Genomic DNA, 18,462 nt, shown 5'->3' with positions numbered 1-18,462 from the left:
ATTTGATGTGGCTCTCTGAAATTTCACAGGATGTTTGTTTGAGACAATGATCACTGTACATAACGTGCCAATTTCAACTGAGATTTTTGGACATAAAGATTAACTTTATCGAACAAAACACACATTTATTGTGTAACATTAAGTCCTGTGAGTGCCATCTGATTAAGATCATCAAAGGTTACTGATTAATTGAATCGCTATTTCTGACTTTTGTGAGCCCTGGAAAATGGCTGTATGATTTTCTGTGACTAGGCGCTGACGTAACATAATTGCGTGGTGTGCTTTCGTCGTAAAGCCTTTTTTTGTGTTGTTTTGAATTTGGCGCCCTGCAATATCACTTGCTGTTGTCGAGGGGGAAGCTACCGTCCAACTTATACCAGAGAGGTTAACTCACTGACCATGACCCGTGAGTTCTTCTTACCTTTGTTCAGTAGAAAAGTCTCCCTCTCTAAAGTATATAGGTTGATACATAGACCAGTCACTCTTCATGGACACACAGCTGGGTACAGGGGAGGCTGGTCTCTCCTGCTTGATTGGACTTCAACACAACAGAGACAAACATTACATCTCTCATCTACTCAGAGGTCAGATGGGGAAACATAAGAAGAGTTTCATTCCAAAACACTATATATCACTTTTCAGAAATTCTGAAAGAGATTGGTGTGTTTTTTCACTATCTAATCATGGAATGGGGTTGTTCAGTGACAGACAAGTTTTTGTTTAAAATCTATCACTTGATGGTTTCATTTCAGAGAGACAAATAATCATTTTTTTGCAAAATGCTATATATCTGCCTCACTCAGAGAAATCAGTAGTACAGCTAGGTTTTACATAGTAATAATATATATCAGCCTCACTCTCAGAGAAATCAGTAGTACTGCTAGGTTTTACACAGTAATAATATATATCTGCCTCACTCTCAGAGAAATCAGTAGTACTGCTAGGTTTTACATAGTACTAATATATATCTGTGTTGTTTAACTCACTGACCATGACCCATGAGTTATTCTTACCTTTGTTCAGTAGAAAAGTCTCCCTGTCTAAACATGATAGGTAGATTCATAGACTGGTCACTCTTCATGGACACACAGCTGGGTACAGTGGAGGCTGGTCTCTTCTGCTTGATTGGGCTTCAACACAACAGAGACAAACATTACATCTCATCTACTCTGAGCTTAGATGGGGAAACATAAGAAGAGTTTAATTCCAAAACGCTGTATATCCATTTTCATAAATGTTCGTCAATTAGCTTTCATTTCTTAAAGAAAATGTGAAATATATATATTTTTTCACTATCTAATCATTACATGGGGTTGTTCAATGACAGATTGTATTTGTTTATAGTCTATCATTTTATGGTTTCATTTCAGAGAGACAAAGGCTTTGCTTTTGCAAAATGCTATATATCTGCCTCACTCTCAGAGACATCAGTAGTACTGCTAGGTTTTAAACAGTAATAATATATATCTGCCTCACTCTCAGAGAAATCAGTAGTACTGCTAGGTTTTACACAGTAATAATATATATCTGCCTCACTCTCAGAGAAATCAGTAGTACTGCTAGGTTTTACACAGTAATAATATATATCTGCCTCACTCTCAGAGAAATTAGTAGTACTGCTAGGTTTTATACAGTAATAATATATATCTGCATTACTCTCAGAGAAATAAGTAGTACTGCTTGGCTCGATTCGGTCTTGTGTTGCAACATTTGGAATTGTGTTTTTTACATTGGATAAAAGTAGAGACTCAGACCTAGAGAATGGTATATCAGACACTACAGTTGAGGAACAATGGGAAAGTAATTCTGCTTTGAAAGATGATAAACTTGTAACCTCACTTTTGAGAAAATGACCTATGAATGTTTTGGTATCTACTGGAGAGCTCTTCTTTGTCTAAATGGCTATTACTTTGGCAGATAATGTCACCCATCTAAATAAATATTTATATAATTAACTAAATGTTGTGGTGTTTTTGGTTTATGTCTGATTCATTGTTTGTTTTGCAATAAATTGTTATTATATGTTTGTAGGTGGAAAAATGAACTAGAAAATTAGGCTATAAGGAGTACCAAAAACACTCATCTCTTCAGTGGGTCATATGATTGAGTGTAGTCTGGCCCAGGAGTGGGAGGGTGAACGGAAAGGCTCTGGAGCAACGAACCGCCCTTGCTGTCTCTGCCTGGCCGGTTCCCCTCTTTCCACTGGGATTCTCTGCCTCTAACCCTATTACAGGGGCTGAGTCACTGGCTTTACTGGGGCTCTCTCATGCCGTCCCTGGAGGGGGTGCGTCACCTGAGTGGGTTGAGTCACTGATGTGGTCATCCTGTCTGGGTCTCCACCCGGCACAGCCAGAAGAGGACTGGCCATCCCACATATGCTCTCTCTAATTCTCTCTTTCTTTCTCTCTCTCGGAGGACCTGAGCCCTAGGACCATGCCCCAGGAATACCTGACATAATGACTCCTTGCTGTCCCCAGTCCACCTGACTGTGCTGCTGCTCCAGTTTCAACTATTCTGCCTTATTATTATTCGACCATGCTGGTCATTTATGAACATTTGAACATCTTGACCATGTTTTGTTATAATCTCCACCCGGCACAGCCAGAAGAGGACTGGCCACCCCACATAGCCTGGTTCCTCTCTAGGTTTCTTCCTAGGTTTTGGCCTTTCTAGGGAGTTTTTCCTAGCCACCGTGCTTCTACACCTGCATTGCTTGCTGTTTGGGGTTTTAGGCTGGGTTTCTGTGCAGCACTTTGAGATATCAGCTGATGTACGAAGGGCTATATAAATAAATTTGATTTGATTTGATTTGATTTACCAGTACTGAGTCAATGTGCAGGGTACCAGGTAGTTGAGGTAATAATGAGTCTATAAGGAGTACCAGTTCTGAGTCAATGTGCAGGGGTACCAGGTAGCTGAGGTAATAATGAGGCTATAAGGAGGACCAGTACTGAGTCAATGTGCAGGGTACCAGGTAGTTGAGGTAATTGAGGTAATATGTACATGTAGGTAGGGGTAAAAGTGACTAGGCAATCAGGATAGAGATTATATCTCCTCATCAAGGGAGCGCACACACACACTCACACACAGCGGGAATGTTGTGTTTGTTTAATATTGTTTTAGCACTATGGAAATTGACAAAATGATTAGCCTATGGATTATGAAAACAGCAAGGAAACATGGGAAAATGGAACAGGAGAAATGACCAGTGTTTTTTAATTCACTGACCCATGATTTCTTCTTACCTATGTTCAGTAGGTAAGTCTCCCTCTCTAAACTCTTCAGGTAGACTTATCGACTGGTCACTCTTCATGGATACACAGCTTGGTACAGGGGAGGCTGGTCTCTCCTGCTTGATTGGTCTTCAACACAACAGAGACAAACATTACATCTCATCTACTCTGAGCTTTGATGGGGAAACATAAGAGTTTCATTCCAAAATTATATACATCACTTTTCAGAAAAGTTGGTCAATTAGATTCTATTGCTTAAAGAAATTATCCCCTAATTGTTTTTTTTCAGTGTCTAATCATGACTTGGGGTTGTTCAATGACCGGCGTGTTTCTTTATAATCTATCACTATAATCTATCACTTGATGGTTTCATTTCAGAGAGACAAATGGTTTTTTTCTTCTTTTTTCTTGTTTAACCATTCTATGGCTCGACAACATTCCACTGAAAAGGCAACGTGCGAAATTCAAAAATATTTTTTATAAATATGTAACTTTCACACATTAACAAGTCCAATACAACACATGAAAGATAAACATCTAGTTAATCTACCCATCATGTCCGATTTAAAAAATGCTTTACAGCTAAAGCACAACATATGATATGTTAGGTCAGAGTCAAGTCACAAAAACACACACAGCCGTTTTCCAACAAAAGATAGGAGTCACAAAAAAATCATTAACCTTTGATGATCTTCATCAGATGACACTCATAGGACATCATGTTACACAATACATGTATGTTTTGTTCGATAATGTGCATAGATATATCTAAATCTCTGTTTACATTGGCTCTTTATGTGCAGTAATGTTTTGATTCCAAAACATCCGGTGATTTTGCAAAAATACTCATAAGAATTGATAAAAGATTGATAAAATTCACAGAATTAAAAATAGGCTTCTCCTCTATGTCACATTTAAAAAAAACTTTACTGAAAAAGCATAATCTGAGAACGGCGCTCAGATCCCAAAACAGCCAGAGGAATATCCACCATTTTGGTGTCAACAGAAGCTAGAAAAAACACTATAAATATTCACTTACCTTTGATGATCTTCATCTGAAGGCACTCCCAGGAATCCCAGTTTGACAATAAATTACTGATTTGTTCCATAAAGTTCCTTGAAGCCATTTCATTTAGCCACTTGTTGTTAGCGTGTTCAGCCCAGTAATCCATCTTCATGAGGCGCGAGCACTTCCTCCAGACAAAAACTCGAAAAGTTCCATTACAGTCCATAGAAACAAGTCAAATGATCTATGCAATCAATCTTTAGGATGTTTTTAACATAAATCATCAATAAGGTTCCAACCGGAGAATTTCATTGTCTGAAGAAAAGCATTGGAACGAGAGCAAACTGTCGGGAGCGCGCGTCATGAGACCAAGGCTCTCTGCCAGACCACTCACTCAAAGAGCTATTATGAACCCCTCCTTTATAGTAGAATCCTCAAACCAGGTTCTAAAGACGGTGACATCTAGTGGAAGCCCTAGGAAGTGCATCCTCATTCATATCTCACTGGGATTTCAATAGGCACTGTTTTGAAAATCGATTTCTCACTTCCTGTTTGGATTTCTTCTCAGGTTTTTGCCTGCCATATAAGTTCAGTTATACTCACATACATCATTCAAACAGTTTTAGAAACTTCAGAGTGTTTTCTATCCAATACTAATAATAATTAGCATATATTAGCATCTGTGACAGAGTAGGAGGCAGTTCAGATCTGGGCACGCTATTCATCCAAAAGTGAAAATGCTGCCCCCCACTGACCATGACCCATGAGTTCTTCTTACCTTTGTTCAGTAGAAAAGTCTCCCTCTTTAAAGTGTATAGATACACCCATAGACCGGTCACTCTTCATGGACACACAGCTGGGAACTGGGGAGGCTGGTCTCTCCTGCTTGATTGGACTTCAACAAAACAGAGACAAACATTACATCTCTCATCTACTCTGAGCTCAGATGGGGAAACATAAGAAGAGTTTCATTCTGGGGAGGCTGGTCTCTCCTGCTTGATTGGTCTTCAACACAACAGAGACAAACATTACATCTCTCATCTACTCTGAGCTCAGATTAGGAAATATAAGAAAAGTTTACCTCCAAAACGCTGTATATCCATTTTCAGAAATGTTCATAAATTAGCTTTTATTGTTTTGTGAAATTATGAAAGAAATTGGTGTGTTTTTTCACTAACTAATCATGGCATGGCGTTGTTCAATGACAGATAAGCATTTGTTTAAAATCTATCACTTGATGGTTTCATTTCACAGAGAGACAAATAATGTTTTTTTTGCAAAATGCTATATTTCTGCCTTACTCTAAAATGTGACCGACCGGCTCATTTCAGTTTTATGTAGCAAAATTTGAAACTGTGATTTTACATTGGATAAAAGTAGAGACTGGGGCTAGATTTAAAAAATATATATATCATTAACTAAACTACGTCGGATCCACAAATTAACTAAATGCATGAAGTTTTTGGTTTAAGTCAGTTTAATTGTTATGCTCTAAATGGTTATTTATGGTTGTAAGTGGTAAAATTAACTAGAACATTTTATATTTTGCAAATCTGAGCAGTTACTACTTTAGTCCATAGTCCATCGGTAAATAGCCCACCCAATTTACCTACCTCATCCCCATACTGTTTTTATTTATTTACTTTTCTGCTCTTTTGCACACCAGTATCTCTACCTGCACATGACCATCTGATCAAAATTGTAATTATTTGCCTACCTCCTCATGCCTTTTGCACACAATGTATATAGACTCTTTTTAAAACTTTTTTTATACTGTGTTATTGACTTGTTTATTGTTTACTCCATGTGTAACTCTGTGTTGTTGTCTGTTCACACTGCTATGCTTTATCTTGGCCAGGTCGCAGTTGTAAACGAGAACTTGTTCTCAACTAGCCTACCTGGTTAAATAAAGGTGAAATTAAAAAAAAAAAAAAATAGGAAGGAATTACACATTATTCAGTACTACTGCAGTTGCTACATAATTCCAATAGATGGCAGCATAAGACCACAAATGACATTTCAGAAGATTAGTTTAGTTTTTTCTTCCTGGAAACACCATCACTCCCCTTACTTTAGTAGAGAGAAATGCATTTTCCCATAACATTCAATGTCAAATTCATCAACCTGCATCGACCCACTGCACAAGTAGCCAACTCTGTCACTCTGCCTTCTCTCACCAACAAGAGGCATGTTGACGTAAATTTGTTAGGGTTGAATGATGTCATTCATAGGCGGTTTGAAAGAGGCAATATTGTCTTTGCTATTCCGAGTCTGTTTATTCCCAATATGAGGAATTAAGAGATTGAGGTTCTGACCAGTGATTATTTACCCGGGGTTCAATACCTGCTATTGTCACAATTGTTTTGCTCTCCCTAAAGCAACACAGCCCTAGTACGAGACATAATGCTAACTAAAGTAATGGCCAGAAGCAACACAGCCCTAATACGAGACATAATGCTAACTAAAGTAATGGCCAGAAGCAACACAGCCCTAGTACGAGACATAATGCTAACTAAAGTAATGACCAGAAGCAACACAGCCCTAATACGAGACATAATGCTAACTAAAGTAATGACCAGAAGCAACACAGCCCTAATACGAGACATAATGCTAACTAAAGTATTGACCAGAAGCAACACAGCCCTAGTACGAGACATAATGCTAACTAAAGTAATGACCAGAAGCAACACAGCCCTAATACGAGACATAATGCTAACTAAAGTATTGACCAGAAGCAACACAGCCCTAGTACGAGACATAATGCTAACTAAAGTAATGACCAGAAGCAACACAGCCCTAATACGATACATAATGCTAACTAAAGTAATGACCAGAAGCAACACAGCCTTAGTACGAGACATAATGCTAACTAAAGTAATGACCAGAAGCAACACAGCCCTAATACGAGACATAATGCTAACTAAAGTAATGACCAGAAGCAACACAGCCCTAATACGAGACATAATGCTAACTAAAGTAATGAGGCCATTTTAGAAAATCAAGGGACATAAAGTCTTTGTTTGCTGCTATTTTATGTCCATCATATTGCTGCTTGTAGACTATAACTGATGCTTCGTGGTCCATCATATTGCTGCTTGTAGACTATAACTGATGCTTCGTGGTCCATCATATTGCTGCTTGTAGCCTATAACTGATGCTTCATGGTCCATCATATTGCTGCTTGTAGCCTATAACTGATGCTTCATGGTCCATCATATTGCTGCTTGTAGCCTATAACCTATAACTGATGCTTCATGGTCCATCATATTGCTGCTTGTAGCCTATAACTGATGCTTCATGGTCCATCATATTGCTGCTTGTAGCCTATAACTGATGCTTCGTGGTCCATCATATTGCTGCTTGTAGCCTATAACTGATGCTTCCTGGTCCATCATATTGCTGCTTGTAGCCTATAACTGATGCTTCCTGGTCCATCATATTGCTGCTTGTAGAGTATAACTGATGCTTCATGGTCCATCATATTGCTGCTTGTAGCCTATAACCTATAACTGATGCTTCATGGTCCATCATATTGCTGCTTGTAGCCTATAACTGATGCTTCCTGGTCCATCATATTGCTGCTTGTAGACTATAACTGATGCTTCATGGTCCATCATATTGCTGCTTGTAGACTGTAACTGATGCTTCATGGTCTTATGCTGCCATCTATTGGAAATATTTAGCAATTAAAAGCAGGTTGAGAGCTTCAAGTTCCTTGAAGTCCACATCACCAACAAACTAACATGGTCCAAGCACACGAAGACAGTCGTGAAGAGAGCACGACGAAACCCATCCAGGACCTCTATACCAGGCGGTGTCAGAGGAAGACCCTAAAAATTGTCAAAGACTCCAGCCACCCCAGTCATAGACTGTTCTCTCTGCTACCGCACAGCAAGCGGTACCGGAGCGCCAACTCTAGGTCCAAGAGGTTTCTAAACTGCTTCTACCCCCAAGCCATAAGACTCCTGAACATCTAATCAAATCACTACCCACTACCCAAATCACTAACTCTACCTACATGTACATATTACCTCAAATACCTAGACACCAGTGCCCCCGCAAATTGACTCTGTATTGGTTCCCCCTGTATATAGCCTCCACATTGACTCTGTACCGTAACACCCTGTATATAGGCTCCACATTGACTCTGTAACATAACACCCTGTATATAGCCTCCACATTGACTCTGTACCGTAACACCCTGTATATAGCCTCCACATTGACTCTGTACCGTAACACCCTGTATATAGCCTCCACATTGACTCTGTACCGGTACCCCCTGTATATAGCCTCCACATTGACGCTGTACCATAACACCCTGTATATAGTCTCCACATTGACTCTGTACCGGTACCCCCTGTATATAGCCTCCACATTGACTCTGTACCGGTACCCCCTGTATATAGCCTCCACATTGACTCTGTACCGTAACACCCTGTATACAGCCTCCACATTGACTCTGTACCGTAACACCCTGTATATAGCCTCCACATTGACTCTGTACCGTAACACCCTGTATATAGCCTCCACATTGACTCTGTACCGTAACACCCTGTATATAGTCTCCACATTGACTCTGTACCGTAACACCCTGTATATAGCCCGTTCATTGTTATTTACTGCTGCTCATTAATTATTATTTGTTTTTCTATCTCTTACTTTTTTAGGTATTTTCTTAAAACTGCATTGTTGGTTAAGGACTTGTAAGTAAGTATTTCACTGTAAGGTAGGAAAACCTGTAGTATTCGGCGCATGTGACAAATACAATTTGATTTGATTTGATTTATTAATTCACGCACAGACATTGGTGAAGCAGCTGAGAATAAAGTGAATTTTTCTGGTTAATTCCTTAGATCAGTCTCAGACCTGCCCCACCTATTCCACGCCAATTCCTGGACTTTGACATGGAGGTTACTAGGTCACACTGTAAGGGGTGTGTACTGGCGACAGAGATGTCAGGCGTAGGAGAGCAAAAACTGTGTTTACAACGGAGCAGTTTTATAATAAAAAAACCCGGAATCAATCAATCAATCAATCAATCAATCAATCAATCAATGGGTACAAAAGCTGTCACACACCAGATAAACGTGCATAATCACTTACAATAAACAATTCCGGACAAGGACATGGGGGGAACAGAGTGTTAAATACACAACATGTAATGAAGGAATTGAAACCAGGTATGTGAAGACAAGACAAAACAAAGGGAAAATGAAAAGTGTATTGATGATGGCTGGAAGACCGTCGACGCCGACCGCAGAACGCCGACCGCAGAACGCCGACCGCAGAACGCTGCTAGAACAAGGAGAGGAACCAACTTCGGCGGAAGTCCCAGCAGGAATTTACAAACAACAAAAAGTAATTTTTAAAAAATATTTTCTTAATTAAAAAAATATCTTCTGGCTGTTTAAATCAGCCACATTTTGAAAAAAAGGATAGGGACATGCATTTTGTTTAGGTTGTACACCTTTTGTGGAAAACAAATACAGGCTCCCAAGTAGTGCAGTGGTCTAACGCTATGCATCTCAGCACAAAAGACACCCTGGTTTGATTCCAAGCTGTATCACAGTGGTCTAACACTATGCATCTCAGCACAAAAGAAGAAGCCGGTTACAGAATCACCCACCACAACAGGACCAAGCGGCGTGGTGACAGGCAGCAGCAGCAGGAGCAACGAAGTCTGAATTATACGACTTGGGAGGAAATAGACAGGTGGGCGGTCGACCCATGGAGAGTGCCGGAGGTGGCACACAGGAAGCGTGGCGAAGCCAGGTAGGAGACCTGCGCAAACTTCCTGTGCTTACCGGGGGGCTAGAGAGACCGGGCAGGCACCCTGTTATGCTGTGAAGCGCACGGTGTCCCCAGTGCGGGTGCACAGCCCGGTGCGGTACATTCCAGCTCCGCGTATCGGCCGGGCTAGAGTGGGCATCGAGCCAAGTGCCATGAAGCCGGCTCTACGCATCTGGTCTCCAGTGCGTCTCCTTGGGCCGGCTTACATGGCACCAACCTTGCGCACGGTGTCCCCGGTTCGCCTGCATAGCCCAGTGCGGGCTAGTCCACCTCGCCGCACTGGCAGGGCGACCGGGAGCATTCAACCAGGTAAGGTTGGGCATGCTCGGTGCTCAAGAGCTCCAGTGCGCCTGCACGGTCCGGTCTATCCAGTACCACCTCCACACACCAGCCCTCCGGTGGCAGCTCCCCGCACCAGGCTTCCTGTGCGTGTCCTCAGCCCAGTACCACCAGTCCAGCACCACGCACCAGGCCTACAGTGCGCTTCGCCTGTCCAGCGCTGCCAGAGCCTTCCTCCTCTCCAGCGCTGGCGGAGTCTCCCGTCTGTTCAGCGCTGCCGGAGTCTCCCGCCTGTTCAGCGCTGCCGGAGTCTCCCGCCTGTTCAGCGCTGCCGGAGTCTCCCGCCTGTTCAGCGCTGCCGGAGTCTCCCGCCTGTTCAGCGCTGCCGGAGTCTCCCGCCTGTTCAGCGCTGCCAGAGTCTCCCGCCTGTTCAGCGCTGCCGGAGTCTCCCGCCTGTTCAGCGCTACCGGAGTCTCCCGCCTGTCCAGCGCTGCCAGAGCTGCCAGTCTGCAAGGAGCTGCCAGTCTGCAAGGAGCTGCCAGTCTGCAAGGAGCTGCCAGTCTGCAAGGAGCTGCCAGTCTGCAAGGAGCAGCCAGAGCAGCCAGTCTGCAAGGAGCAGCCAGAGCCGCCAGTCTGCAAGGAGCAGCCAGAGCCGCCAGTCTGCAAGGAGCAGCCAGAGCCGCCAGTCTGCAAGGAGCAGCCAGAGCCGCCAGTCTGCAAGGAGCAGCCAGAGCCGCCAGTCTGCAAGGAGCAGCCAGAGCCGCCAGTCTGCAAGGAGCAGCCAGAGCCGCCAGTCTGCAAGGAGCAGCCAGAGCCGCCAGTCTGCAAGGAGCAGCCAGAGCCGCCAGTCTGCAAGGAGCAGCCAGAGCCGCCAGTCTGCAAGGAGCAGCCAGAGCCGCCAGTCTGCAAGGAGCAGCCAGAGCCGCCAGTCAGCATGGAGCAGCCAGAGCCGCCAGTCAGCATGGAGCAGCCAGAGCCGCCAGTCAGCATGGAGCAGCCAGAGCCGCCAGTCAGCATGGAGCAGCCAGAGCCGCCAGTCAGCACGGAGGTGCCAGAGCCCCTCAGTCCGGCGCTGCCAGAACTTCCGCCCCCAGCCCAGAGGCGCCAGAGCCCCTCAGCCCAGAGGCGCCAGAGCCCCCGCCCCTCTGTCCCGAGCTGCCCCTCTGTCCAGTGGGGTCATTTAGAAGGGTCGCTGTGGTTAGGAGGCCACGGGAAGCGGACAATGGGGCGGACTAAGACTATGGTGAAGTGGGGGCCACGTCCAGCACCAGAGCCGCCACCGCGGACAGATGCCCACCCAGACCCTCCCCAATAGGTTCAGGTTTTCCGCACCTTGGGAAGGGGGGGGGGGTGTGTACTGTCACACCCTGACCATAGTTTGCTTTGTATGTTTCTATGTTTCGTTTGGTCAGGGTGTGATCTGAGTGGGCATTCTATGTTGTGTGTCTAGTTTGTCTGTTTCTATGTTTGGCCTGACATGGTTCTCAATCAAAGGCAGGTGTTAGTCATTGTCTCTGATTGGGAACCATATTTAGGTAGCCTGTTTGTTGTTGGGGTTTGTGGGTGATTGTTCCTGTCTCTGTGTTTCGGTTTTTCACATTTCTTGTTTTGTATATTGTTTGTATTTTTCATCTTTATTAAAGATGTTTACAAATAACCACACTGCGTTTTGGTCCGCCTTTCCTTCAACAGAAGAAGCCCGTTACTGGAAGACATCAAACTAAATGTGTTAATAAGGTGTCCAGTTGAGGTCAGTGTTTGAAAGAGACTTTGATTTGGAAAAAGCACCGGCACTAGGGTGAAATCAGTGAGATCTCTCACATTTTGCAACACATGGGCAGCATTCCAAACACTTAAAAGACACACCCTCTACCCTCAGCCCTCATATTATTGACATATCATGATGTATCATGACGTCTGACGAGTTTACACTTGAAAGGCCCAGAAATCCATCACTCATTAATCCCATGACGATTGTGTTTTCAGCCACCAGTAGCTTGTGGATGTTTATATGTGTTACAGTCAATTATGATGCATGTCTACTTATATTAACTATATAATTATTCATATACACCTACCTACCTACTGTATGATAACTAGAAAATTAATTAGCTAGCTAACATTAGCCTGCCTATCTCGAACTTCTGAAGAAGGAAAATGTTTTTTTTCTACAATTTACAAAGCTAACCAAACAAAAACATAATTACGTTTACGAGACGTGTTTGTGCCGTCATGTGCATTAGTAGCACAATTTCTAACTTGTTTACATTCGTTTTTACTTCTCCATATTGACTTTGAGGTATTACGTTTTGGCGGACTTTTCTTAGCGGATGTACAATCATCACAAATTGAATTATGGGGAGTTTCAGGCCCGCAGTGAACATAATTGTACACTTGCAAGCTTGATCAAAAAAGAGGACCGAGAGGCTTACGTTGCGATCTTCCCTTGCTTGACTATTCGTTTGGACCGATGACCAAGATGGCCGCGGAGATTCCCCAAGGGCATAAAGCCAGCATAAGGCCACTAGGCTACCTGGTGCCTGGCATAAGGAGATTCCCCAAGGGCATAAGGCCACTAGCCTACCTGGTGCCTGACATAAGGAAATTCCCCAAGGGCATAAGGCCACTAGGCCTTATGGGTAAGTGGAGGAGGGCGTGTCTTTTATTAGTTTTAAAAGCAGCCATGGTTCGAAAAAGCATGAAATCAAACGAAGCTTCGTACATCATTGATCACTTGGTAATGTTATTTAGAAACTATCCATGGCTGCACTTCAAACACTGAAAGACACCATCTCCTTTCAGCCCTCAAATTAAGTGGACACTTCTGATGACGTAACATGATGTATGATAAGTTGACACTTGCAGGACAAAGTGCGACGGAAGAATGAGTGAATTTTAAATGTACCGCCCATGCCCGGAAATGTGTCACTCATTCGTACCCAACGGTTGTGTTTTCAGTCATCATTGTGACAGTCCTCTCTGGGTGGTGTGTGTTTTCAGTCATCATTGTGACAGTCCTCTCTGGGTGGTGTGTGTTTTCAGTCATCATTGTGACAGTCCTCTCTGGGTGGTGTGTGTTTTCAGTCATCATTGTGACCGTCCTCTCTGCGTGGTGTGTGTTTTCAGTCATCATTGTGACAGTCCTCTCTGGGTGGTGTGTGTTTTCAGTCATCATTGTGACCGTCCTCTCTGCGTGGTGTGTTTTCAGTCATCATTGTGACCGTCCTCTCTGGGTGGTGTGTGTTTTCAGTCATCATTGTGACCGTCCTCTCTGCGTGGTGTGTGGGAAATGCATGTTACATCTTCAGCTGTTGTAGGAAAGATACTCTTAAAACACGTGTAACCCTAAATTCCATGTAACCCTAAATTACATCACTACCGAGGAAACCAGAGTGACTTACAATACAGTTGCCATATTGTTGTGTATTTTAGCTTTTAAAAGACTTCTTAAAAAATTTCAAACTTGATATTCACTAACAATTTTATTTGAATGATTATTATAATGCACTTAATAATTCACACTTCCTGTTGCTGCAGGATAATTTTTCTCCTGTGAGAAACTGGGTCAAATTAAGATATGGCATCTGTAAGTGCATTCATCTTAAGGTAGCTAAGTGAGACAATATGAACATCCCATTCCAGCTAAACGTTGGATATAAAGCATTTTGCAAAAAAACACTAATCTATTTATTAAAAATCTGAGATCAGTAATATTGAACAATATTTTCGGATTAAAAAACAAACGTGAAAAAATTGTGGATATAGAATTTTGAAATAAACGTAATCATTCTTAAACAAAATTGTCATCTCACCTCTTAGCTTTGTTGTCATGTTCCTCAGAGAGACTCGTTTTATAGGCAGCGCCCACCTCCTCTCTCTCCCCAGAGAGACTCGTTTTAGAGGCAGCGCCCCCCTCCTCTCTCTCCCCAGAGAGACTCGTTTTAGAGGCAGCGCCCACCTCCTCTCTCTCCCCAGATAGACTCGTTTTAGAGGCAGCGCCCCCCTCCTCTCTCTCCCCAGAGAGACTCGTTTTAGAGGCAGCGCCCCCCTCCTCTCTCTGCCCAGAGAAACTCATTTTAGAGCACAAACCCCTAAACAGAAATCCAGCATGCTGGTTGTTATTGAATGTCAATGTCAACTAATTATTGAATGTCAATTGATCTAATTTATTCATTATTTCTTTGAAACAGTCAGATAATTTAAACCAATCACATGAACATGTAGCTGTGACATTTAATCTCCATGGTAACTGTCAATAATAATAATAAGTAACTTTTTGTTAATGACTCAAAATTATTTTTATTAATCAAAAGTGGCTATTTATTGTCTTTCAATCTGTAATTTTCTGAACTTATCTGAGAATGTAGACAGAAGGACTGAAACAGACATGAATGATCTGAGGGGGAAATCATTGATCCATTCAGAAAGTTTGCAACAAGTAAGATATTTTAAATCGTGTTAGTGATATGTTATATTATGTAAAGTAGACTAGGTTATAATGTATAGTAGTGGGTTGTTAGTGATATGCAGATCAAGGTCTATACCTCAGATATAGCCTATATATCATAGATGACCAGTCTAAACCTGTTCAGATCAGTTCACATAATGTTATAGACCTACCAGTAGCAGGACTGATAACCTTCAAATCTGTTTTCAGTCTAAATACCAGAGCATGTAGCCTAGGCCTGATATTTTCACAACATTTCCTACGGAGACCTTCAGGTCAGTCAGCATGATAAAGGATCATATCTAATTTCCTACGGAGACCTTCAGGTCGGTCAGCATGATAAAGGATCATATCTCATTTCCTACGGAGAGCACCAGGTCGGTCAGCATGATAAAGGATCATATCTCAAGCTTTGTCTGACCACAACCTAACTGTATAATAGTTCTATGTAGTCTATAGTAGACTTACCAGTCTGCCCGTCTTCCCTTCAAATCAACACATTTATCCCACTTCTAGTTGTGCAGACAAATATGTATATTCTAATGTTGCTGACAAATGTTTGCCACAGTTTCAACAGCCATTTTGTAACTGCGTAGACTTTAAACACGCTTTTAATTTCCTAAGAGGAAATCACATAACTTCTGACAGTCACATGATGCGGATGACCGGTTGTCTTGCAGAGGAAGTAGCCTCTATTACAAACTCCAAAAGCCTTTTTAAATGTCAAACACAATACAAGTTTGAAAATAACTCCATTGCATCAACGTTGTCCTGCAACAGGATCATCAAATTAAGATCCTACATCTGTACATATATTGTCTTTATTTAAACCAAGGCAGTTTGAGTTATTAGTAAGGAAGTTGCAACTGTCAGCTGCTTATAAACCTCTGTGATTGGATGTTATAGGCGCCCATCTGAACAGCTTCTTTCCCCGTCTGGCCCATAGAGACTAAAGGACTATGCTGTGTTCCATAGAGACTAAAGGACCATGCTGTGTTCCATAGAGACTAAAGGACCATGCTGTGTTCCATAGAGACTAAAGGACTATGCTGTGTTCCATAGAGACTAAAGGACTATGCTGTGTTCCATAGAGACTAAAGGACTATGCTGTGTTCCATAGAGACTAAAGGACCATGCTGTGTTCCATAGAGACTAAAGGACCATGCTGTGTTCCATAGAGACTAAAGGACTATGCTGTGTTCCATAGAGACTAAAGGACTATGCTGTGGCCCTCACCAACTGGCCATCTGGCCCATAGAGACTAAAGGACCATGCTGTGTTCCATAGAGACTAAAGGACTATGCTGTGTTCCATAGAGACTAAAGGACTATGCTGTGTTCCATAGAGACTAAAGGACTATGCTGTGTTCCATAGAGACTAAAGGACTATGCTGTGTTCCATAGAGACTAAAGGACTACGCTGTGTTCCATAGAGACTAAAGGACCATGCTGTGTTCCATAGAGACTAAAGGACTATGCTGTGTTCCATAAAGACTAAAGGACTATGCTGTGTTCCATAGAGACTAAAGGACTATGCTGTGTTCCATAGAGACTGAAGGACTATGCTGTGTTCCATAGAGACTAAAGGACCATGCTGTGTTCCATAGAGACTAAAGGACTATGCTGTGTTCCATAGAGACTAAAGGACTATGCTGTGTTCCATAGAGACTAAAGGACTATGCTGTGGCCCATAGAGACTAAAGGACTATGCTGTGTTCCATAGAGACTAAAGGACTATGCTGTGGCCCTCACCAACTGTCCGTCTGGCCCATAGAGACTAAAGGACTATGCTGTGTTCCATAGAGACTAAAGGACTATGCTGTGGCCCACACCAACTGGCCATCTGGCCCATAGAGACTAAAGGACTATGCTGTGGCCCTCACCAACTGGCCATCTGGCCCATAGAGACTAAAGGACTATGCTGTGGCCCTCACCAACTGGCCATCTGGCCCATAGAGACTAAAGGACTATGCTGTGGCCCTCACCAACTGGCCATCTGGCCCATAGAGACTAAAGGACTATGCTGTGGCCCTCACCAACTGGCCATCTGGCCCATAGAGACTAAAGGACTATGCTGTGGCCCTCACCAACTGGCCATCTGGCCCATAGAGACTAAAGGACTATGCTGTGGCCCTCACCAACTGGCCATCTGGCCCATAGAGACTAAAGGACTATGCTGTGGCCCTCACCAACTGGCCATCTGGCCCATAGAGACTAAAGGACTATGCTGTGGCCCTCACCAACTGGCCATCTGGCCCATAGAGACTAAAGGACTATGCTGTGGCCCTCACCAACTGGCCATCTGGTCCATAGAGACTACAGGACTATGCTGTGGCCCTCACCAACTGGCCATCTGGCCCATAGAGACTAAAGGACTATGCACTCTATGCTGCGCACTGCATCAAGCCATCTCTGTCGGTGAAGTAATTGGGAAGGTAGACAGATAACAGTGAATATGAGACATGGAGGAAGGTAGACAGATAACAGTGAATATGAGACATGGAGGAAGGTATTGGGAAGGTAGAAAGATGACAGTGTATATGAGACATGGGGGAAGGTAGACAGATAACAGTGAATATGAGACATTGAGGAAGGTAGATAGATAACAGTGAATATGAGACATGGAGGAAGGTAGAAAGATAACAGTGAATATGAGACATGGAGGAAGGTAGACAGATAACAGTGAATATGAGACATGGAGGAAGGTATTGGGAAAGTAGACAGATAACAGTGAATATAAGACATGGAGGAAGGTATTGGGAAGGCAGACAGATAACAGTGAATATGACTGCATACATGTTTTCTCCTTCTTATAGGGTTCTTACAAAGCTGTGTTGTGTAGTTTATCAGCTGGTTTACTGAAACTGTCACGTCCCACCTCCCTGGCGCTTGAGGGCGCCAGGCTGCCCTGCATCACACACTCCTGTCATCCATTACACACACCTGCTTTCCCTGGTCAGCGATACTGGACTCACCTGGACTCACTCATCACCTGTTTATTACCTCCCCTATATGTGTCAGTTCCCTGCTCTGTTCCCTGCTCTGTTCCCTGCTCTATGAGACATGGAGGAAGGTATATGTGTCAGTTCCCTGCTCTGTTCCCTGCTCTATGAGACATGGAGGAAGGTATATGTGTCAGTTCCCTGCTCTATGAGACATGGAGGAAGGTATATGTGTCAGTTCCCTGCTCTGTTCCCTGCTCTATGAGACATGGAGGAAGGTATATGTGTCAGTTCCCTGCTCTATGAGACATGGAGGAAGGTATATATGTCAGTTCCCTACTCTATGAGACATGGAGGAAGGTATATGTGTCAGTTCCCTGCTCTATGAGACATGGAGGAAGGTATATGTGTCAGTTCCCTGCTCTATGAGACATGGAGGAAGGTATATGTGTCAGTTCCCTGCTCTATGAGACATGGAGGAAGGTATATGTGTCAGTTCCCTGCTCTATGAGACATGGAGGAAGGTATATGTGTCAGTTCCCTGCTCTATGGGACATGGAGGAAGGTATATGTGTCAGTTCCCTACTCTATGAGACATGGAGGAAGGTATATGTGTCAGTTCCCTACTCTATGAGACATGGAGGAAGGTATATGTGTCAGTTCTCTGCTCTATGGGACATGGAGGAAGGTATATGTGTCAGTTCCCTACTCTATGAGACATGGAGGAAGGTATATGTGTCAGTTCCCTGCTCTATGAGACATGGAG

The 18,462-nt window shown here is 43.2% G+C and overlaps 1 pseudogene across 1 annotated transcript in view; it reads left to right on the top strand.

The window, feature by feature from the left end:
* LOC149973044 (NLR family CARD domain-containing protein 3-like) overlaps positions 1–18,462 on the top strand; it is a 572,339-nt pseudogene that overhangs the window by 448,187 nt on the left and 105,690 nt on the right. The window lies entirely within an intron of this gene.

The sequence above is a fragment of the Oncorhynchus mykiss genome, chromosome 21, assembly GCF_057628025.1.
Source record: "Oncorhynchus mykiss isolate SJ-2025 chromosome 21, ASM5762802v1, whole genome shotgun sequence".
In the NCBI taxonomy this organism is placed as follows: domain Eukaryota; kingdom Metazoa; phylum Chordata; class Actinopteri; order Salmoniformes; family Salmonidae; genus Oncorhynchus; species Oncorhynchus mykiss.
This window is presented reverse-complemented; position numbering and strand designations above follow the sequence as displayed.